Raw genomic sequence first — 24,216 nt, 5'->3', positions numbered from 1 at the left:
TGTTATCCTTTTCCATTTTATGGGTGAACATATCACATAGACTTTTATTTATTTATTTTTTGTGTCATGTGTCATGACATTGTGTCATGACAATAAAGTTTCCAGCACAATTTTGGATTTAATTATAGCCTGATTTTAGGGAAATAATAATAAAAATAATTAAACCCTATATTAGAGAAACAGATAATTGGTAATGCCAGGTGGGATTGGGGAAGGGGTTTGAGGGCTCAAGCACTGATTCCTTATCAAATTTTATGGTTAGAAACCTTTTATGAATGAGTAAAGGCCCTTCTTCCCCTTTTCCAGGACCAAGAGATGTCACTAAACTGATGCCTAAGATGATTTTTTTTGAAGCTATGGTTGAGAGTGTGCCATTGGAATTAAAGAGTGTGCTTACAGATAGGCTCCATTCTCTACTGCTCTCTGCCACTCTTAGAGATAGTAAAATGTAGTTGGAAAATCATTAGTTAAAGAGGTATTTGGTGTACTTATGTACCAGATCAGAGATTCTTTCTGCTCACCATTAGAAGGAGAAGATGTTCCACAATGAGCTTTGGTGTAAGGAAGATGTTTAGCTTCATTTTGGAGAAGAGAAAAAGAATATGCCAATGATGACTCTTAGAAAAATCAAGGTAAACAAGAAAGAAAAAGAAAGGACAAATAGACCAATAGAGTAAGAAGGGGAATTTGAAGGAAAATGTGTGTGGGGGTCAAAGCTGATAGAGCTGTCTAGTGCAGTGATAAGGAACCTTTTTGAGATTGAATGTTCAAACTACAACCCTCACACCACATGTGAACCCCCTGCCTAATCCCAGACAGGAAAGGGAGGAAGTATTTCCACTGGGGTGCTGGGCAGAGGGGAGAATCATGTGAGAAATGTCTTCAGGCATGCATGGAAAGGGGGAAGGGAACAGTCCTCTCTGGCAAGCTCTGACATAAATGCCATAGGTTCACCAAAACAGGTCTAGGACATACTGAAAAAGGATAATGACATAGAAAATCAGGATAAAATGTCTGAATTGAACCTAGTGGAGAATTAGTGTTGTTCTGGCCAGTGATAAGAAAGCAAGGTGAACTACAAGCATGATGCAGTGGTTTACAGTAGAAAGAACATTGGAATAGGACATGAGTTCAAACCCTTCCTTGTCTGCTTTCTATATATGTGACTTTGGACTCAATATTTAAATCTCCAGGCCTCAGCTTCCTCATCTGTAAAATAAGACAGTGGGATTTTTTCCCCCCTCTGAGTTGACTTATTTTTGTAAATCATTTAACCTTTTTGAGATTAACTTTCCTCTTAAACAAAATGTGAATAATAATGTTTGTCTTATTTCCAAAGAGATTTAATTTCGTTAGTGTGGACATTTCTCTCACTGAAAAATATTGCAACCCTTCCATGCCTTTACAAATTATTTCCTGAGTTGCTCTGATCAAAAGAATTCATCACTGAGTAACTAGTCTGCTGGTGATTGTTCTCTTAGAACTTAAGCATTCTGACCTATAAGCAAAGACCAAATATTTCAGGTTCAATATATGTGTTTTCAGATTGAAAAGGGAAAGGGAAAGGCAAGTCTCTGTCTTAAATCCAGTTTTCATCTTTATATGATCAATGTAGAACACCAGCAATCATTTATTAAGCATCTACTATGTGTCAGAGACCATGCTTAATGCTGGGGACACAAACACAAAAACAAGATGGCCCCTATCTGCAAGTAGCTTACATTCTATTGAGGGTATAAAACACGTATGCAAGTCAGTGAGCTGGAACCTCACTTGATCCACAATCCCTAAGCACTGGGTTAGGTGGTTTGGACTCCCCTAAAAAAGGAAACACATTTGTAGAGAGAACAAAGACAATGATGCCTTTGAAATGTCCGGTATGAACAACTGTGACTCTTGAGAGCCCTCTTACCTTATAAACAGATTTCCATTGAAGGTAACATTTTCAAAGTTCATTGTATTTGTAAAGATTAAGTCAAAATTAGTCAAAATTGGAACGTTGTTTTAATGCAAAACTAGTTTTTAAGAAAAGAGAAAATGTCTAGAAAGAAATTTTAAGCCACTAAAAATAGTTGGATAATGTCAAATTGTAATCTAAACCAAAGTCCTTTTCAGGCAGTGTCTGGACACATAGTTTAAGATTTTGGAACAAAAACATAATATGTTGAAAGCACTCAAAATTAGGAAACATAATTTAGTGCCCTGACAGTAAAGAGCTAAATGCCTCAGACTGGCTTATTTCTAGATGGGTATATTTGTCCTTGACTGAGAATCATATTAGAGTCCCATGCCTGATAGTAATTGCTTGAGCAAGAGTAAAGAACTAAATTACATTAAGTTACAGGCCTAGCAAAGGAGCTGAAATCAGAGGCAGAGACCAAAATCAATCCACCAAAATAATTTATTGGCCTCCTACATTACTTATTGTATAGAACATTGTGGCGTTCACAAAACAAATACTTTTCTGTCTTCACAGAGCTTACAGTCTAATTGGAGGTCATAAGATACATGAAGCAATCACCTACCAAATAAGGTAACATGTAACTACTCTTAGTTACATATAAGACAATAAGATCACAATGAGATAAAGGGTCAAGAAAGAAAGAATTCATGCAAGAGGTGGGTGTTAAAAGAGATAGGATTTGATCAGAAAGAGAAGAAATCATTTCAAGTGAAGACCATGTGAACAAAGTCATAAAAGCAGGATAGCACAAAACAATCAGATAAGTTTATCTGGAATTAAGCTGTCATATGGGAGAAAAGTGGGAAATAACACAGGAAAGGTAGTTGAGATCTGTGATAGGCTATCCTTGAATGACAGAGCAAGGACTTTGGACCTTGGACTATCAGAAATGCCATTTAGAATAGGAAAGGATGAAAAATATTATATACTGGAGAAGGAAGTGGCAGACCACTCCAGTATCTTTGCCAAGAAAACCCTTTAGACCACATTAAAATGATTAAAAAGATGAACTTGGACAGACTTTGAGAAATAATAGAAGGCAGAAGAACCTGGCGTGCTATGGTGTATGGGGTCACAAAGAGTTGGACAAGAACAACATGACAATGTTGCTTTAGGAATTGAATTCTGGCACCATGTGCCAGATGGGTATGAGTGGAGGAAGAGGAGTGTGAAGGAGACTCATTGGTCAGTGATTAATATGGGTAAATGTGGTATACCCTTTACTCTACCTGCAAAGGTGATGTCATGTCTAAATGTGAGCAGTTATGACTTTTCAGGCAAGGATCAAGATCAGGATTCTGAGGAGTCTCATAAAATCTAAACAGTCAGGGAACTTTAGGAAGTCAGAGATGGCAATGTATAGTGATTTAGGAAATCGGACAAGCTTAAAAGGTCAAGACAGAAAGGAGTTCACTGTCAATAGGCCAGAGCGTTCAACTCAAAATTACTAGGTAGGAGAAAAGACAAAATGAGTTCCACTCACCATTTACACTTTCTAAAGACAATGCAGATAAATGATGATATGCGCCCACAATTGACATAAGACCTGTTTGTCTGAATCCACTCCAGAAGGACATGGCAAATCCCTCCAGTGTCTTGGCCAGGAAAATGCCCTGGACAATACATTATTGACTTGCTATGGTCCACCAGTTCACAAAGAGTGAGACACAACTGATCAATGATGATATATATATATATATATATATATATGTATATAACAGTTCTATACATGTGTATAAAACTAGGAAATAACATATCAGTTCAAAGAAATAAAGAATTTATAGGAACATAGAATTAGAGTTGGAAAAAAAATCTAGAAATTATCTAGTACAATTCCCTCATTTGAAATTAATGCCCAGAGCAAAAAAGGGATTTGGCCTCTGTTACACAGGGAGCAACTTACTTTTTTCATCATTTTGTGATAGCTGCTCCCAATAGGAAACTTTCTCAACTGCCATTGGTCCTCACCTGCCCCAGGGACCTCCCCCTGTCTAGAATTCTTTCCTTTCTGACCTCCACCTTGAATCTTTCTTCAAGCAAAAGGTAAGGGCCAACTTCTACATGAGTCCTCTCCTGATCTCCCTCTGGTCCTACTCATAGCATTTGTTCTAGAAATATATATTTTTATATTTATAATTAGTATTGACTTATATGCCTAAAACGTTTTTCTTATGCTCAGTAAAATGTAAATTTCTCAAGGTCAGGGATAGTTTTTTTGTGGTTATTTAAATCCCCAGGGGCCTGACTCAATGCTTTGCATGTATTAGGTACTTAATGAATTCCTGCAGAATCAACATTTCTTGAACTGAATTGCATCCCCAAAGTCAGTGTTATTTTTCTTTTTTTCTATAAGTCTTACTGAAAGAAGACTGATAGAAAAAGAGAATGGAATAAGGATTTATACAATGCCTAACATACATTGTGCTAAGTGATTTACAAATCTTATCTGACTTGATCCTCACAATAACCTGAGAGAATGATGCTGTTATTATCCCCATTTTACAGATGAGGAAACTGAGGCACACAGGTATGTAGAGGGAATTTCATCTCTTTCACCTCTTGGATTGCTGATCCAGTTCATCCCATTTTTTACATGCCAGCTCTGGCTGTGTCCATGAATGTAAATAAAAGGGTGTGGGTGGACCCACAGGCCTCTATGCTTCCCTGAGCAGGCAGATGAGACAGATGGAGAATCCTGCGGGATGGCTACAGGTGGTCAGACTTTGAGTATGAAAGAGACGTTAAATCTCTGCTCATCTACCTTTTCTATTTCAAGTGATCATTAATAAACTTTATAGAAAATAAGAACTTGGAGATATTCATTTTAATCTAACCCAGGGTTAAAGTGACTTTCTGAGGATCACGCAGCTAGTTAGTTTCTAAGGTCAGATGTAAACTCAGGTCTTCCTTGATTGCTTTTCCATTGTGCTGCCTAGCTGCCCAGAAGGCTTAAAGAAGCCTAGTAGAAAACTGTCCACATCTGGAAAGAACAATAAGAGGAAGAATAAAGATTGATTCTAAGTATTTTCTCCAGGCCAGAGAAAATGCCTAGAGGCAAGAGATGTATTGTGGGAGACCAGTGTTGCTAGATCAAAGAATACATGGCAGGTGGTAAGGCATAAGAGGACAGGTGATAGCAAAATAGAAGAAAGTTAGGTTATGAAGTGCTTTGAATGCCAAACAAAGCATTTGCTATTTGATCCTGGAGGTAATAAGAAGCCAGTGGGCTTTAGAAAAAATATTTTAGTTGCTGGATGGAGGATGGATTGGAGTAGGGAGAGACTTGAGGCAGGCAGACCTACTGGCAGGTTATTGCGATAATCCAGGTTTGGGGTGATGAGGGTCTGCACTAGAGTTGTGGCAATATCAGAGGGAAGAAGGAAGGCATATTCAAAAGATTTTGCAAAGGTAATAGCAATAGGCTTTGGCAATAGATTGGATATGGGGAGTGAGTGTTAGTGAGGAGTACATGTAAAGAAGCAAATACAAAATGCCTATTTAGCATTCAGAGCTCTTCATAACCTAGTCCCTTCCTACCTTTCCAGTTTTCTTTTACCTTACTCCCTGAAATCTATCCTTCCATCCAGTGATACTAGTCTGCTGGTTGTTCCAAGAATAAGACATTCCATTTCAAGTCATTGTCTCTGACGTTCCTCCTAGCCTGGGATGTTCTCACTCCTCTACTCTGCCTACTGACCTCCCCAATTTCCTTTAAGTCACAACTAAAATCTCACCTTGTACAGGAAACCTTCCCCAACTTCTTTTAATTCTAGCACCTTCCCTTTGTGAGTCATTTCCTATTTATCCTGTAAATAGTTTTCTTCTTATATATTTATTTTCATGTTGTCTTCATCCTTAGATTGTAAACACCTTGAAGGCAGGAATTGCTTTTTTATCCCTTTTTTTGTAGCCCTGGTATGTGTCAGGAATAACGTCCTGAACTTAAGTGGGCACTTAATAAATGTTTTTTGATTGATTGATTGAAAGGACTCACTTGTAGCAAGAAACGTATTGATGGAAATTCAATCTTTTATCTTATTTTCTTCAGATCTTTTGTTAGTCCTATTCATCACCTCCTTATTATATGGATACTGTCTCTGTCTCTCTTAAAATTGATACCGACTATCATAATTCTTTGTAAATAAAGGCGTTACCATTACTAGTGATGTTTTCTCAGCTGCTCTGTTGCAGACTCTGCTTTCACAGTTTATTCCCATTCACTTTTGCTTTCTAATTGTTCACTAGTACTAATTACAGTAGTTCCTATCTCCTATTTGTCTGTTTCCTTCCTTCCCTGTACTGCTTTCTGTAGAAAATTCTTGTGTGCCCAGCATTATGAATAATAGAAGAGAAATGGAAAAATGTCTTTATACCATAAGAGGGGCTATCAGATGTAAAAACAAAACAAAACGAAAAGGGTTAGTGAAAAGAGGATCCAATGTAAAAATACACACAAAAACCACCTGCATAAGGACAAGATGGTGGGATGAGATTAGATAACCTCATGATTTCAGTAGATTTCAAACATGAGTTAACAGATTTCAATTTGAGTCAACAGTCATAGTATGACAATCATATAAAATTAATGTGATCTTGGGCTATATTAACAGAGATCAGTGTTTAGGATGATAGAAATGATCATTTCATTGAACTCTGTTCATATCTGCATTACTGTGTTTCATTCTAGGAGTCACACTTTAGAAAAGATGGCAAAATAATGCTTGACTACAGGAATATGATCAGGAGAGACTTCTTTGTATCCCACACAGTTGCCTAGTGAATTATCTAAGGATTATAGGATTAGACCTAGAAGTGGGATCTTATGTGTAATCAATAGCAAAAAGCCGAAGTTCAATTTCTTCTGTCTCCACATCCAATATTCTCTTCACTGTGCCATGAAGATAGACCAGGGAAGGGAATAAACATTTATTAAGTATTTACTATATGTTAAGAGTTTTACAAATATTATCCCATTGATTCTCACAACAACTCTGGGAGTCAGGTTCTATTATTATCACCGTTTTATAGTTGAGGAAACTGAGGAAGACAGAAGTTGTGACTCACCAAGGGTCATATAGCTGGATTTGAACTCAGCTCTTCCTAGCTGTTCCCAGTGTTCTTCTAGCTTCAATATCATGTTTTCCTAATGAATAATAATAAATTTAGCTATAGGAGCTTAGAAAATCGAAAGCTCTCTATGAGCCCATGATGGTGAAGTCAGGGAAAACTTTGTGGAAGACATGGGACTAGAGTTGGATCTTGAAGAAATGACAGGACTTAGATGAGTAAGAATGAGGTGGGGAGAAGGAAGGAGAAGGAAGGAGATAAATGAGCAAATACTTAGTGAACAGATTAGAAAGGTAGGTTGGGAATTGATTATATAGTTTCAATGATTTTGTAGTCATCCTGAAATGAAACAGAATCAAATGTGCTTCAAATATGACATTTTCATGTCTGTTTGGGAGGGTGAGGTAAAGTCACAAATGATTAAGATCACAACAGATGACTTAGAATCCACATTGATTTGACTTAGGGTCTAATGTTTGGTGCATGTTTCTTAAATTGCTAAAGACTTCAAAATATTTTATAGCTCTGTAGTCATTCTGGCAGGAGTAAGCTGCCCAGCTCAGGACATATCTTTGTTCAGACTTGTAGGGATTGCACATCGTATTTAGAAATCATATTTCATAACATAGGTAATTTTAACTTGATATGTCAAGTACTAACTTGATATATTCTTTCGTCATCATGGTTTTACTATGAAATTCAGAGGAAAGTGGCAAATTATGCATCAGCATTTGGTAATGGAAGTAAAATTCTGGTTTTGGTCTTTATGGGGTCAGTGACAGGCTCCCTTTGAGGCTGAACTTAGTGCTGCTCTTCATCCTTAGTTAGCAGGATTCTGTCCTACTGAAACTACTCCACACATATGAGAGGGAGTGCAACTCAAAAATCTAAAGGAGGTGATGGTGCAAGCAAATTGGACATAATCACAAATGGGATCCATTAAAGGGACCTAAGAAATGCTTCTAACAGAAAATGAGAGTTTAGTAGAGACTTTAAAAAATTAAGGTTCTGCTGGGAGATTTGGACCCAGGTTTATCTTGAAGGGGGAAAATGGGATAATGAAGAGAAAGAAGGCAATTCTACCCATTGTCACCCTAGGATGGAAAGCAATAGGATATCAAACAGTCAAGAATTTAAGTAGTCAGAAGCGGAACTGAGAAGTAGCCTAAGTTAGATAGGTCATTGACCAAGACCAGAGGACAACTAAGTGGGGGATGTAGGGGGGCAGGAAGTACCATGTTTCTAAGCAGATAAAAGGTTTGGGGAGCATAGGGTTCAGGGAGCTTAGACTAGAATCCCCAGAACTGATAAGGAGTCTTAGTTATTTGTGATTAAGATATGAACAAAATATCTTATAAAGCATTTATGGAGAAGGAAGGAATGAAAAGTCAGTTTTTACAGTCTCTTTTCATGCCCCTTCAGGTCCTCCCTATTAGAATATAGGCTCTAAAGCTATCCTTAGGGAAGTGAAACCTAGGAAAAATCCTTTATGGCCCTTTCAAATGGAATCACTATAGCACTATATCCTGCACACTCTGCCCCCACCCTCACATATAGTCTTCCCCTAATATGTTCATCCAATCTTGAAGGGGAAAAAAGGCAAAAAAGTCCCTTAGCCTGAGGAGCATATTTATGAAAGGGGTAGGAAGCCAACTTAATTTTTCTTTGATGACCTGGACTCCAGAATGAAAGGAGTGGGGAGAGGGAAGAAAGATTGCAGAAACAACACTGGCCTCTGACTCCTAATACTGGGTTCTAAACCTAGTTCTGCCACTCATTAACTACCAATGTGACTTTGAGAAAGGCTTCCCCTCTCTAGGCATCAATTTTTTTTCTGAACAAGGAGGATATTGGATTGGATGATTTCTATGGTTCCTTTCAGCTCTTAAAGTTTATTAAGCTGTTTATGGACTATTGGTGTGCCTATTTAGAAGCCTCAGGCCCTTGGCACCAGCTGAAAGAAGTCGCCTCCTTCCCCCACTCTTCCCACCCCACCTTCAAGTCACCCAAGTTAGAAAAAAATGTGTGTGTATATGTGTGAAGGATACCCAATGAACAGGTGGGAGCAATCGTTCACTCTTGGCTCTGACTGTCCCAGAAAGAAGATGATTCTAGAATTTTATGCCCTAAAGCTTTTTTTAAAAAGTCAGTGTAGAAAAGATCACCCACATTTATGGGATTTTGCCTGTTCTTAAAACAGGGCTGCATTTCTTTGGCAGACCCATGAAGGAATGAGCAGGATGCATTCTGTTGCCTAGCAACCAATCTCTCCACAGCAGAATGCCTTCTTTCCCCTTTAGAAGGAGGGTAGAATGTTTAATTTTGCAATTGGCAGTTGGATTTGAGCTCCCTAAAGGTTGCCATGATGAATTAAGGTCTATGAAGTGCTTTTCCATGTAAATTTCCAGCCCCAGTCTTTTCTTTGTGGCCCAGAGATCCACTGAGCGATTTTCACCCAATCTATTCTGTTCCAAGATTCCTCCCTATGTGTCACTTCCTCCCCACCCCCCACCCCACCTCCACAAGTACACATATACAAAGGAAACTATTTCTTAACAGCAAATAGCAACAGGCCCAAGTGGCAAGGGCTCTTTTCATTTGACAAAGAATAGACTCCTGTCTACTTGCTGAACAAGGACCACCAGATATACCAGGTTTCATGTGGAGTTGTGAGTCCCCAAAGAATATCTGGCCATGCCACTTTCTCTAGGAAAATCAGGTTCACAGGTCAATGGAGAAGGTTATTTACAACTTTAAGGGATTTGGAGAATTAGCCCCACTTCCCAAAAATACACAATCACAGAATTTTAGAGCTGCAAGGGCTGTCTGAAGTCAAGTTATTCATGAACAACTCTCTAGAACATCCCTAACCAGTACTCATTCTACTGGATTTTTTTTTTTTTTTGCCACCCTTGAAGAGCAGCCCATTACCTCCTGAGAGGATCACTTCTGGATAACTCTCTGTTAGGATGTATTTCCTTACATCTAGCCAAATTAAGCTTTTCCAAAAATCCCATCCATTGCTTCTAGTTTTATCTTCTGGGGCCAGCTAGAAGAAATCTAATCTATCTTTCACTTAAAAGTACTTAAAATATTTGACGAGAACCATCATATTCCCTGAGTCTCTAGCTTTTCCCAGAAGGAATCAAAACTTCATTTTACAATCTGAGACCTGATTTAAATCCAAAATCCTCTAAGGGTGGGAATATAGTGGTTTAAAGTGACATAGATGTAAAAAAAAAAGTCAAGAATTAGATTCTTCCCAATAGACAGTTTTGCTGGGAGTGGGGTGGCAGGGGGGAAAGGTAAACTGGAAGAGCAAGGGTTATAGTGAATGGTCCTGATGTGCTAGGGAATGGGGAAAAGTTTGCAAAACAGAAAGCCTAAAAAAGAAGACTAAAAGATCTCTAAGGTCCCTTCCAGCTCTAAATTTATGATCCTGCAGATATACATAAGCCAGGTACTGTGCTAAGCATTGTACACATATTTTCTCATATGAACATCACAACAAACCTATCAGATAGTTACTGCTATTATCCCCATTTTACAATTGATATAATTGAGGTACACAGGTTAAGTGGTTTATCCAAGGCAACACAATTAGTGCCTGACATGGAATTTAAACAGCTCTTCCTGACTCCAGGCTCCGTGTTCTATCACTGTGCTACCTGGCTAAAATAGGACCTAGCACAGGCTGAATGTGAAATGTACTTTCCTGAATGGTAAGTCTATAGTAATGGATAATCTAGCTATGGTGCCTTTGGAAACTTGGCCAGCCAGAATATATCATTGCTATAGAAAGGGGCAAAAGTACTGGCTTTGGAGTCAAGAGGACTAGATTGGCATCTTGGCTCTGACATTTATTAACTGTGTGATATTGGTAAGCCATTTATCATTTCTTTCCTCTATAAAATGTAGCTGTTATTTCCTGCCTCACAGGGTGATTGAGGGATCAAATAAGACAATGGATGCAAATTACTTCACAAACTTTCAATGAAATATAAATTTTGCTATTATTATCGTTATAAAAGTAAATTATTATTATGCTATTAAATCCATTCTACAAATGTTAGGGACAAGTGAATGTTACTGTTTTACACATGTATTTGTGACGGTGGTATAGTGGGAAAAAGGCTAAATTTGGAATCTGAGGCCATGTATCTAAATCCTGGTTGTGCTAGCTATTACCCCTGTGATCCTGGATAAATTTCTTTATGTCCTCAGGCTCAATTTTCTCATCTGAAAAACGAGGTTATTGAACTTAGTGATCTCTGTCATCTGTACCACCTCTAAACAATTGTCCCAAAATGAAGAGGAAGAAGGTAAGGTTGTACTACATGATCTCTAAGGTCCCTCCCAGCTCTAAATTTATGATCCTACAGATATACATAGAAATAGTATTAATTGCTAAGAAAAAAATGGCAATGATTTCCACAGTTGTCAATCACTAAAATTCTTAGAATAAGTAGTTCCCTTCCAAGAAATATCATCTTTATTCAAAATAGAGGTTAAAAAAATGGTTTCGAAAAGGTTTTAAAAATCCATTTATTTTAAGTAGTAGAGAATAGCTGCCACCTAGTGACCTGTTGCCTAACAGTCCCACTACAAGCATCTCCCTGAGTCAGGCAACACTTCCTACCCTTTTTTAGTATTTTGGCATTGATTTTTTTTCTGAAAAGTCTTTTTCTTCACTTTCTGCTTACCCTCCCCCCCAAGGCTGTCACCTGAATGAACAGTCTAATTAACAGATTCGCTTTTTATTGAACAGAGGTAACTTTTCAGTCCCCAAAATGGAGGTTTGGAGGCTGAAAATCGAGGGCTAAAAGAGAGGCAACCAGCTCTACATGGATACTCGAAAGGATGAAATAATGTGTCATTTGCTCCAGTAGCAGAGATATGGGGAAAAGAATAAGAATATAAGCAATGGCTCCTGACAGAGCTCAGAATTGGAATCGGGTAGAGCAAAAGATGCCTAGAAGCAGCAATAAAATCTGACCACACAGCAGGGCCAGGTCAGCATCTTTTGGTAGCAAATGGGGAATGCTATGCTGTCATTAGCAACAAGCCCTGGAAGGAGAGAGAAGAGGATAATTGCCAAAAATCTCTGTAGGTGATATGACAGAAGAAAAGTTTAACCACTAGCTAATCACAAGTGTTAAATGCCTTTAGGAGACTTCCATGAATGAGCTCAATGTGACTGTGGTAGTCTATTGGGAAAACCAAAGTAGTCACTGATGAGAAATAAATCATTTCATCAGGAGTCATGAAGGAATTGTAAACAGCTTTCAGCCCACCTGGTTATGTACAGATGGAGAAACAGACAACAGGCTTTGCTTTGGACATTATTATCCCACATTTGTCTTGTATTTAAAAAAGAGAAATGGATTTTTAAAAGGTATTATTTAGTGTCAAGAAAGGGGACAGTGTGAAATAATGAGGGTAGCAAATTAGAATGAAGAGCACTGATATATTTGAGGTAACAATGCATCATCTAGAGAAAAGGAGGGGAAAGTTCCAGAAAGAAACTAGAAAAGCCCATGAATGATAAAGGCTCCTATGGGTGCCATGTAACCAAATCTCCCCACCCCCAGTTCCAGCAAATTGCTAGAGCAATTAGCCTGAGGAGTTGACCATGTGAAGCAAGAGAGCTGATAATCTTAGCTATAGCAAGTATAGAAGATAAGGGAAATTTTCCAGTGATTCATCTAGGGTGCATTTGGATTTGTCCTTGCTAAATATTTGTGGACTCAGATTGGTCTTCTGGGTAGAAGAGAAAGTGAAAGGATGTGAGAAGCATTTTTCTTCTCTCTAGATTAGAGTGAATTAAACATTCCTTGCAAAAACGGATAAATTACTCAATTGATGGGTACTGTTCTCTGTCCTAGAAAGAGACTAAGATGCTGGGAGGATTGAAGATCATTCCACAAGAGAATCATGGGAAAGAATTGGTAACATTTAGTCTGGAGAAGAGAATACTTAATGAGGGTGGGACATGGTAACTATTGACAATGCTTGAAATTTAAAGGGCTATCATTTAGAAATGGACTTAAACTTGTTTTACTGGGTCTGACATCAAAACTAATAACAATGAATGGGGCAAAGATATAGAAGTGGCACTTCAGAGTTGCAGCAACTTTTAATGATTTTATATGTGAATAGAGCTTGAGAGTGTCATGCAACTGATGGACTAGAGTTTGCTTTCTAATGGGTGCATCTAATATGGTGTCTTGCCCTCACCAGGTACTTAAGTGTTATTTATCTATCATAGATGGGGTGAATCACGAGACAATTGATTCTTCTTTGCTAAAGCTATGAACTCTACAAGAATTAAGTCTCAACCAACAAATAATAATGTAGTATATTCAAGGTACTGTGCTATATGCAAGGAATACAAAGACAAAAAGTGAAAAAAAGCTCCTATCCTCAAAAAGCTTTCAATCTACCTAGGAGATTTAAAATATACATAGATAAGTAAATATACACTCATTTATTGAACTAATAACTTCCATCATCAAGAAAGACTTCCTATAAGAGATGACCCTTAAACTGAAACTTGAACAAAGTTAGGGATTCTGCAAGGTGGCTGTGAAGAAGCAATGCAATCCATGCATATAGGTGCATCCTATGTGAAAGTTCAGTGGCAGGAGATGTAATGCTAAGTTCAGAGAATTGCAGCTAGGGAATTGACTGGTATATGGAGTATATTGTGGGGAATAATGTGAATTAAACCCACAAAGGTTTTATGTGTTTATTTCAGGCATTTATATTTTATCCTAGACATAAAGGGGAACTAATGAAGGTCACTTAGCAAAGAGGAATGATGCTTTACATTTGTGCATTATTTTGATAGTTGTATGGAGAATGGACTGGAGAGGGTAGAGATTTGAATTTGAGAATTTAATTAGAAGGCTATTGCAATATAACAGACAAGAAATAATATGGACTTCAAGCAACTGGATGGTTCAGTACAGCCAGGTCTGGATTCTGTAGGACCTGGGTTCGAATCTGAAACCAAACACTTACTAGTTATGTGACCCTGGGCAAGTCATTTAACCCCCATTGCCTAGCCTTTATCACCCTTCTGCCTTGGAACCAACACTTAGTGTTGATTCTGAGACAGAAGGTAAGGGATTTAAAAAAAAGATAATATGGACTTGAATAAGAGAAGTGACTGTGTAAAAAAGTGGACAGCTGTGAGAAATGTTGCAGAAGAAAAATTACTAAGATTATTTTTCATTTATTAAAACTTACTATCTATAATATGCATAGGTTCTTATATACAAATTTCTTTTCCTTTCTTATAGCCATCATGTTTATAGAAGCAAAGATAGACCAGTCCACTATGTGCTGCTTACTAAAGATATTTTCCCAAGCTTCTGTACAGACACTCAAGTTAACAGAAGTGTGATAACCTCCTTTTCCTACCCCACCTCCCCAAAGATAAGTCAGGTCCTAAATGGCACAGCTATTCTTGACACTAGAGTTGTACTCCTTTCCCTCCTTCCATCTGAAATTTTATTCATGTAGGGAACTTTTTCACATGTGGAAACTTCTACCAGCTGATGCAGATTAGTAACTAGTCTGCAATGTATGGTCTTAAAAGTTTGCCTAAAGTGCTAAGAAGTTAGATGACTTGCCCAGGGTCCCGAAATCAGTATATGTCAAAGAAGAAACTTGAATCCAGGACTTGAATATGACTCCCCTCTCCATTATTTTGCCTTGGAAATAATCAATTATATGGAAAGAAAGCGCTCTTCATCTCCCAGAAAACTAGAAAGATTCCTCTTGGAATAAGCTGATTAAATCAGTATAGAGTTGGGAATGAGATTGTAGAAAGATAGAACTTTACATCTGACATCATCTAGTACTGAAGAAAAGAGCAACAAAGGAGATCATAGTGAAGCTCTTCATATGGAAAACAAAACAACCAGGAAGGATCTAATTCTTCTTCTGATGTCACTTACAAAATCATGAAAGGGAAAAAGAACAGCAATGCTTTTCATTTTGTGTGAACTTTTATTTGAAAATTTGAAGAAAGAAAACAATACTTCAAAAGCATCTTCCTAGATCAATAGGACATAGATAACAGCTTCTAGTGGGAAACTCCAGGAGAGTTTTGTACTTGAGTACATCAATGTGTTGTGCCACTAGATGTCAGTAAATGAAGCTGAGAACAGGTATGTTATTTACCAGTCTGGAAAAAAAAGGGAAGGAATCTCAATATCTTCATTTACTGAATTTTTATCTTATTTCCTATGATGGCTGATCCAAACATTGTCAAGCTCCCGACTCTACATCTTCCCCTTCTCATAAGTCTTAGATAAGAGAAGATTGACATCAATGGAGATCTTAAAATCTTTTCTTCATCTGTACTTCCCAAGATTATACCCTTGAATTTTAGAGGACAGCAGGACTCTTCCTAACTAAGGCTAAATCCTCCATTTGTAAATTTGTACTCAAATTATTGAATACCAGTTGAATTGATGTTCAGTTGGAATACTGAATAAGTATAAATCTCTATACTACTATTTATTCTCTCCCTCCCTCCCTCCCCCCTCTCTCTGTCTCTCTGTCTCTCTCTCTCTGTGTCTCTCTGTCTCTGTCTTCTCTCTCTCTCTCTTTCTCTCCTTTCTCTCTCTGTCTGAGCTTTAATCTTTCTGCCTACAAATAGGCTCAGATCTCCTCTCTCCTAAATAAGACCTTACCTGGATCTCACTCTCCTGATCCCTTTTCCAGGCTCTGGACTGTCATTCTCTAAAATGGTCCTCATTCTTCAATCCCTATCTGCCTTTCTCTGTTGCAGTTTTATAGAGGGATGGAGGAAGGAGAATTGAAAGGAAAAGAGTTGATCTAAAAAAGGGAGCTTAGAACTCTTCCTCTCACACTCATTCCATCTTCGGTTGAACACTAAAATCAATTTGCTATGGAATATACCATATTTCTTAGTTTCTTTTCCTAGACTGACTGATCTTTTTTCAGACCTCCTGAAACAGAAAGCTAAAAGTAACAGTTGTATTCCTTGCTCCCTACTGCTAGTTTCAGACCTTCCATTCATCACTGTGGTTCTCCAACTCTCTCCTCCTTGATACTGCATTCCTATTGCTATCAACTGGGAACCTGAAGGTTCCATTTGTCCCAGTATGCTCAGTTCCTTCACCCTATTATCCACCCCCTTTGAATAATATGGCTCCTCATTTCCTCATCCTCCTTAATTCTCATGAAGTCAGTCTACAATCAGGAATGGTCATACCTTAGACATCCCTGCCCATACTGAATTGGTCCCAACTGAAGAACTTTCAAGTTACAGCTCTGTATTATCCTATCTCTCTCCTGCTTCTCATTGATGAACTTCTAAAAAAGAGAAGATTAAATGCACTACTCTCTTTCTCATTATCAACTAGAATGGATCAGTCAATCAGGTAATGTATGAGAACCAAGAAATAATGGTATCACAAAAACTCAAAAATGATATCCAAGAATGAATGTAATCAACATTGTCAAATGCTATAAAGAAATTAGGAAGAATGAAGAATGAGGGGAAACCTCCTGCATTTGGCAGTTAAGACAACACTGGTAACTTTGGAGAGAGTAGCTTCAGCTGAGTGAAGAGATTGAAAGCCAGTTGCAAATGGCTCAAAAGGCAGAGGTAGTTTTGTGGGGTGGAGATAGAGTCTTGGATTTGGAGACAGGAAGGTCTGAGTTCAAATCCTTCCTCAAGTAATTACTAGCTATGTAACTCTAGGCAAATCACTTAAACACTCAGCCTCAAGTTTCCCCATCTTTGAAATTGGGATAATTATCATATTACCTCATAGATTTGTCCTGAAAATTAAATGAAAGAGAATAGAACATATACTTTGTCAGCCATAAAGGGAAAGGCTATGATAGAGAGAGGGCTGCTAGGTTGCAGAGTGATTAGTATTCTCAGCCTAGAGTCAGGAAGACATCTTCATAAATTCAAATCTGGCCTAAGACACTAGCTGTGTGACCCTCAGCAGGTTGGTTAACTCTGCCTCAGTTTCCTCATCTGCAAAATGACCTGGAGAAGGAAAAGGCAAACCATTCTCATATTTCCAGTATTTCTGCCTAACAGAGAACCCACTATATTTCAAATTGCTGTTGGAAGAATAAGACTCTTGGAAGAAGATGACATGAGAGATCAATTAGTCTTCATTCTGTGCCTATTTCTAGCTTGTTGACTAGAGATTTCAAAAATTTCCCCTTGAATGGGATCTGGGACTTCTTCTCTCTTGGTTGAGTTGGGTTATCTCATTTGCAGTGGGAGGGCTCCTTCATTCTTTGTTGTCTTGTATATGTTGGCTTACATATGCCTTTTTAATTTTGGTTTTACTATAGATTCAGATAAATGGATATCTTTGCTACGTCCTATGTGTGTTCATTGTAGAACTAGTTTTTGGTAGGGGGTTAAACCTTGGATAAATCTTATTTCCTTCTTTCCCCATTAAGAAATAGTGATCAGAAGTTTAGCTTGAGCCTAAAAAATTCATCCCTTAAACTAACACTATTTAAGGGAGTGGATAGAATTAATTGTATTCCAGCACCCCCTCTTTCTAAGTAGATGACAGGGGCCAGTTCTGGCTTTCATCTCCCACTTACTATCTTGGTAGAAATTAAAATCTCTGTTGGAGAAAGGTGAGAGAAGAAGCTAGATATGTCTATTCTGCCTCCATTTGAGCCACACAATACCCCCATGCTACAAAAGAGAGAAAGCCTTCTTGTATTAACTTTTTATATGTTTTACATATGTTTACATGTCTCTACCAGTAGAATATAAGTTCTTTGCAAACAGGAACTATTTCATTTTTGTCTTTGTATCTCCAGAACTATCATAGTCCTTAACCCAGAGCAGGTAGATAATAAGGGCTTATTGATTCTATATATTCACAGATGTTCAGGGTATTGTTACCGTCAACTGAAACATCTGTAAAATGCGCCAGTCCTTAATCAAATATTTTAGTAGTCTAATACATGACAATAGCATTGAGAACAGAAAAGAGGATCACTATATGGGAGATGTGACAATAACAATGAAGGACATGGTAACAGATTGATTATGGGAGATGAAAAAATATTTAAAATAGATTTAAAGTTGTAAGGGATCTTAGAGTTCATCTAATCTAATCCTTTCATGAATTAGATGAGTAAACTGAGGTCTAAATAGAGTAAGTAACTTGCCCAGAGTCAGCCAGATAGTAAACAGAGAAGGGAAAGGAAAAGGAAATAAACATTTATATTGCCTTTTTAGTAATTTTCAGCCATGACCCATATTGGGACTTTCTTGGCAAAGAGAATAGAATGGCTTACCATTTGCCATTTTCACTGGAGTGAAGAAGCCCTCCTATTGTGAATGAGGTAACTCAATCAAGAAAGAGAAAGTTTCAGATCTCACTCAAGGGAAAATTCCCTGAAGTCTTAAATCTAGCAAGCTGGGAATAGGGACATAATGGGTCTGCCCAATCCTCTCATGTCATCTTCTTCAAAAGTCTTATTCTCCCTTCAGCAACTGGAAGTATAGTGGGCTCTCTTCATAGCCAAGATACTGAATTGAGTTGCCATTTCCTTCTCCAGCTCATTTTATAGATGAGGAAACTGAGGCAGAGTGGAGTGACTTGCTGACAGTTGCACAACTAGTAAGTGTCTGAGATCAAAGTTGAACTCAGGTCTTCCTGACTCTAGGCCCTAAACTCTGTCCATTGAGCCACCCAGCTACCCAAGTATTTATATACCACCTACTATATACCAGGTACTATGCTAAGCACTTTATAAATATCATCTCATTTGATCTCATTACAAATATTATCTTATCTTATCTCACAACAATCCTGTGAGCTAAGTACTATTATCATTCTCATTTTACAGTTGAGGAAACTTAGGCAAACGGGTCAAGAGACTTGCATTGGATCACACAGCTAGTAAATTTTTGAAATTGTGTTTAGCTCTGTTCACCCTGACTCCAGGCCACAACTTAATCTACTGTGTACCACCTAACTGACTAGCAGAACCATGATTTGAACTCTAGTCTCCTGTCTCCAAAAGCAATGATTTTCCACCATTCTAGGCTGTCTCTGCCATGTAGCAATGATTACCTCATGTTTTCAAACATGGGAGCCTGGCTAGGCAAATGGTAGTAGCTAATAAAATTAATAAAATCAGAAGGAACAGATTTGGGAAGAAAGATAAGGGCAGATTTGGACATGGTGGACATTTGGACATGTAGCATGGAGGTGCTAGTAGATAGAGCTATCTAGTAAACAGCTGAAGATGAGGGCTTGGAACTCAGAGAAAAGATCAGGACCAGAGATAGATTTCTATGTCAATCATATAGAGATAAAAGTTGAAAATGTGGGCATTTAAAAAGATCCCCAAGTGGATGGGAAGGTAGCGAAGTGTGCTGACCCCTGGGAAACATCCACTTTAGGACATCTGGAGGATGGAGCAAAGGAGACCTTGAAGAGTCAGCATAGAAAAGGAGGAGTACCAAGGAAAACCAAGAATATTTGTGAGCCAAATAAAGAGAGAATATCCAAAAGAGGAGAAGAAGTAAGGAGAGAAGAAAGGGGGGAGGAGTCAGGAGGGGAAGGGAGAGGGAAGAAGAGAGAAGAAGAGAGGAGGGAAGTGGAGGGAAGGGAGATCAGTAGTGTCAAATGTGGCAGAAAGGACCAAAGGAGGGGGGGCAAAGACTTTGAAAAGATTATTGGCTCTGGGTATAAGGAGGTAATTGGTGGTATTTGAGATAATGGTAATGATATCAGCCAGATTCCAAAGGGATGTGTGGAGAATAAGGAAATAGAAACTTCAGTATATAGATTTCAGGAACTTTTTCTATAAAGAGGACACAGGGTCATAGATTCAGGGCTGGAAGGGACCTCAGAGTTCATCAAATCCAGCCCCTTTCATTATAGACAGGAAACTGAAGCACAGAGAGATTCAGTGATTTGTCAGAGGTCACAGATGTAAATTACAGGGGAAGGCTTTAAATATAGGGTTTCCTTGACTCTAAATCCAGATGTCTACTCTACTAGATCCACCATCTCCCATGATTCAGATAAGAATGTAGCTAAATGAAGGAGAAGGCAGCTAGGTGGTGCAGTGGATAGAATATTGGGCTTGAAATCAAGAGGACTCATCTTCCTGAGTTCACATTCAGCCTCAGACACTTACTAGCTGGGTGACCATAGGCAAGTCACTTAACTCGGTTTGCCTCAGTTTCCTCATCTGTAAAATAAGCTGGAGAAGTAAATGGTAAACCACTCCAGTATCTTTGCCAAGAAAACCCCAAAAGAGTTAGATACTACTGAAAGAACAACTGAATAACAACAACAAAATTAAGGAGAAGTATCCCAATTAAGCATTATTAGGATGGGAAAGACCCAAGCATATTTATAAGCATATGGGAAGGAACCAGTTCAGAGGGAAAGACAAAGATTCATGAGAAGGCAGAGATGACTGCATTGCCTCAGCAAAGGTAGTAAGGAATAGTAATGATGACATATTTAATACAGTGCTTTAAGGAGGGGATCACCTATATTTCTCAATATAGTCCTCCCTCTGCCTCTCAGAGAGCTATCTCCTATTAGAGAAAATAAGAAAGGGGGAGGGGGAACAGGTCAGGAAAACAAACAAATATTGTTCTAAGAAACCTGTCCTTATATGTAGGGGAGTAGGTGCCACATTCTACAAGGGATATTGACAAAATGAGGAACCTCCAGAGGAAGGCAACCAGGATGATTAAAGCTGTGGTAACCGTGGAGAAATAGCTCAGGGTAGTGGGATTATTTAATCTGGAAAATAAGACTATGCTGAGGGGCAGGGGAGAGGGAAACATGGTCATGAGCTTTAAATAGCTAAAGGGCTGTTGTGTGCCTAGAAACCCTCGACTTGGAAACCATTAATTTCATTTAAACCTACATGTAGTTAAAAAGGGGAGAAAAAGGCAGATGGAATGTGTCAGTTATATTTGAAGAGGGATCCTGACCCCAACTCACCTACTCTGAATGATGAATAATATGACAGTTTCTCTGGGGTGATGTAAGCTCAAAAAGAACAGCCATGCGGGATGGCTTCCCACTCCCACAGCACTCAGGGAAGGTAGGAGCTACATATGCCCTCAGGAGATCCTTTTGGTAAGAAAATGTCAGCCCCTAATCCGCCCTCCTATGAGCACCTGGCAACAATGAGCGTGGAAAGATGTGTTAGACCTGGGGGTCACACATGTCCATCAATCAGTAATTCCTTGCTCTGACCAGGCAGTAAGCTAAGCAGGAATCTTTTGATGTGAGAATCAGAGATCAGAGATTCAGGCTCTAGAGAGACCTTTGAAACAGAATAGTCCAAACTCATTTTACATAGGAGAAAAGTTAGATCTGGAGAAATTAAGGAACTTCCCCCAAGATCGCCTCACAGAGGTGTAGGGTTTCCAGCAGCTGAGATTTCACTGAGTGTCTTCTGGAGTCAGGAAGACCAAAAAATAAAATCCAGCCCAGAGTCACACAGCTAGTAAGCATCTGAGGCTGGATCTCAACTGAGATAATAGCATCCATCTCCCAGGATGCTTATGAGGATTGAATGACATAATATTTGTCAAGTGTTTAGCAATGCCAGGCACAAATTAGGCTATGTATATATATGTATATGTATATAAACTTTACATATACAAGTTATATAAATGTTAGCTTTTATTATTATTCCATTAAGTAGTTAAAAAAGAAACAACAAAACGATCTATGTCAATGACTGTGTCAATGAAGCCTATCCCCTCATCCCCTCTAACTTTACCTGTCTATCAAACATTCCTGACATAGCAGAATTGCACCAGGGTTGCGTGCTGTGCCTCCAAGTTCTGTAGGTCAATAAAAGTCAAGACTTTGGGCTTGAAGAGGGAGAGCCACGGGAGAATTGAAAGGGAGAAGGAAGGAGAAGAGAACAAAGGAGGAAGAAGTCAGGAAGAGAACAGGCAAGTGAGGGGGAAAGAGGAAAGAGACTGGCAGGCGAGGCACCACGTGGTCAGGTTACTTATAGGAACATTTGTCTACCCTTCCAATAAACTTTATAAAATATATATCTGGGTAGAAATATTATTTCATTCTTACATAACTCTTCTGTCTACGAATTGCTATGAAGTATCAGTTCCAAGGCAGAAAATTGGTGAGAGCTAGGCAATTGGAGTCAAGTGACTTACCTAGGGTCATACAGCTAGGAAGTATCTGAGATAAGAGTTGAACCCATGACTTCCTATTTCCAGGCCTTGCTCTCCATCCACAGAGCGATCTAGCTGTCCTAAGTAGTCTTTTTTAAAGTGTATATTTAAATACAGACAGATACAAATACACACAAATATTATATATACACACATATAATTTAACAAGGTAATATAAAACTCCTATATTGATTTCATCTTCTGTAGTTTTTGTTTTATTATGCACATTTAAAATGTTTTATTGATTCTTTCCTAGAGCTCTGATCACTACTTAATAGCCTATCAGCCTTGCTCCTCAAAATGTAGGCTTTCCCTTGAAACAAATATGTCTAGTCCAGCAAAACAAACCAACCTAGTGACAATGTCTGATATTATAGATTCTGCATCTCTACTCCATTAGCTCTATGTCAAGAAATAGGAGTTATATTTTAGGAAGAGGAAATTCTACTATATAACAGTGCATTGGCCAGGAGACAGATTCAAATAACTCCCTGAAGTTTCACCTCACTGCATTATTCAGTCTCTTCTAGCCCATTGGGACCAACCTTCCCAAAACATGAGCTTGGCTAGATCCATCTGAGACAGATCCTCATGTCTTGATTCCCTCTGGCCTTCCTTGACCACTCACTCTTACTTCCTAGCCAGGTAGGGTCAGAGCTATATCTTTGATCCCCAAGAAAACAATCTCATCCTTTCTGTCTGCGCCCTAGTCTTCTGTCTTTGGCTTGAAGTTAAAAATTCTCTTCAAAACCATGTGAATCCCAACTCATCATATCCCCTGCACTCTGCCTACTATAGTCCCTGAATCAACATCTTCTTTCTTCTGAACTTGTGCCCCCTGCTTCATTTTTTCGAGGCCCACCCTTACCTCAGCTGTTCCTGCTTATGATTTTATTTTTTTTTCTAACCTCTGAGGAAATATTGAAGCTTAAAGCTACATGGACTAAATACTTCCACTCAGGGAAGCACCTAACGAGGCAATGATCTCTTCCCAGACATAAATTAGCAATCCCTCTAGGTTCTATAAAATTTGGTTACAATTCATTAATACCATGCCCAATGGAGTTATGGTATTTGGAGTATAATAAGATCACAGATTTAGAGTGAAAATCGTAGAAATCTTAAATCCTTTGAAATCTAAATCTTCATCTAATCCTTCATTTTTCAGATGAAGAAACTGAGGCCTGGAGTGGTTAGGACTTGCCAAGATCTCATAGCAAACATGTGGCAGAGTCAAATTTTATTCCCTCCTCTGGCTTCACATCCAGCACAATTTCCACAGTTCCCTCCTGACTCCTACTGAAGACAGAAAAGATTGTGGAGAATAACCAAAGGGGAAAGAAAGATTTTTTCCTTTTAGAGCCAGGATATTAGCATGGAAGTGAAAGAATTAAAGTGATTGCACATATAAAATACAGTTCAGAAGCATTTTATACCTCACAAATATGGCTTTCAGCTAATCCTAGCATAATAAGCATAACAACAATAATCATTACAAAACAGCTCTCATCTACACAGCATTGTGAGGATGCAAAGCATTTTACAAATTGTTACTTTTTAGCTATTTCAATTGTGTATACGACTTGTCACGACCCCATTGAGGTTTTCTTGTCAAAGGTACTGGAGTGGTTTGCCATTTCCTTCTCCAGTTCATTTTACAGGTAATGAAACTGAGGCAAACAGTATTAAGAGACTTGCCTAGAACCACACTGTAAATGTTATTAAATGTTCGAGGCCAGATTTGAACTCAGAAAGAGGAATATTCCTGATTCTGAAAAGTGACTGTATTTACTAGGCCATCTAGCTACCCGTTTTACAAATATTATCTCACTGAATCAAGGATGCCAATCATCACCACTATTATTCACTATTATACTAGTCCCAAAGAAGTGAATCCAAATATTTTTAGTTGTGCTTTTTATTGTGGCAAAAAAATTGGAAAATGATGATGTGTCCATTGATTGGGGTA

The sequence above is a fragment of the Monodelphis domestica genome, chromosome 1 (genome assembly GCF_027887165.1).
Source record: "Monodelphis domestica isolate mMonDom1 chromosome 1, mMonDom1.pri, whole genome shotgun sequence".
Lineage (NCBI taxonomy): Eukaryota > Metazoa > Chordata > Mammalia > Didelphimorphia > Didelphidae > Monodelphis > Monodelphis domestica.
The sequence above is the reverse complement of the archived record's forward strand: the minus strand, read 5'-3'. Positions refer to the sequence as shown.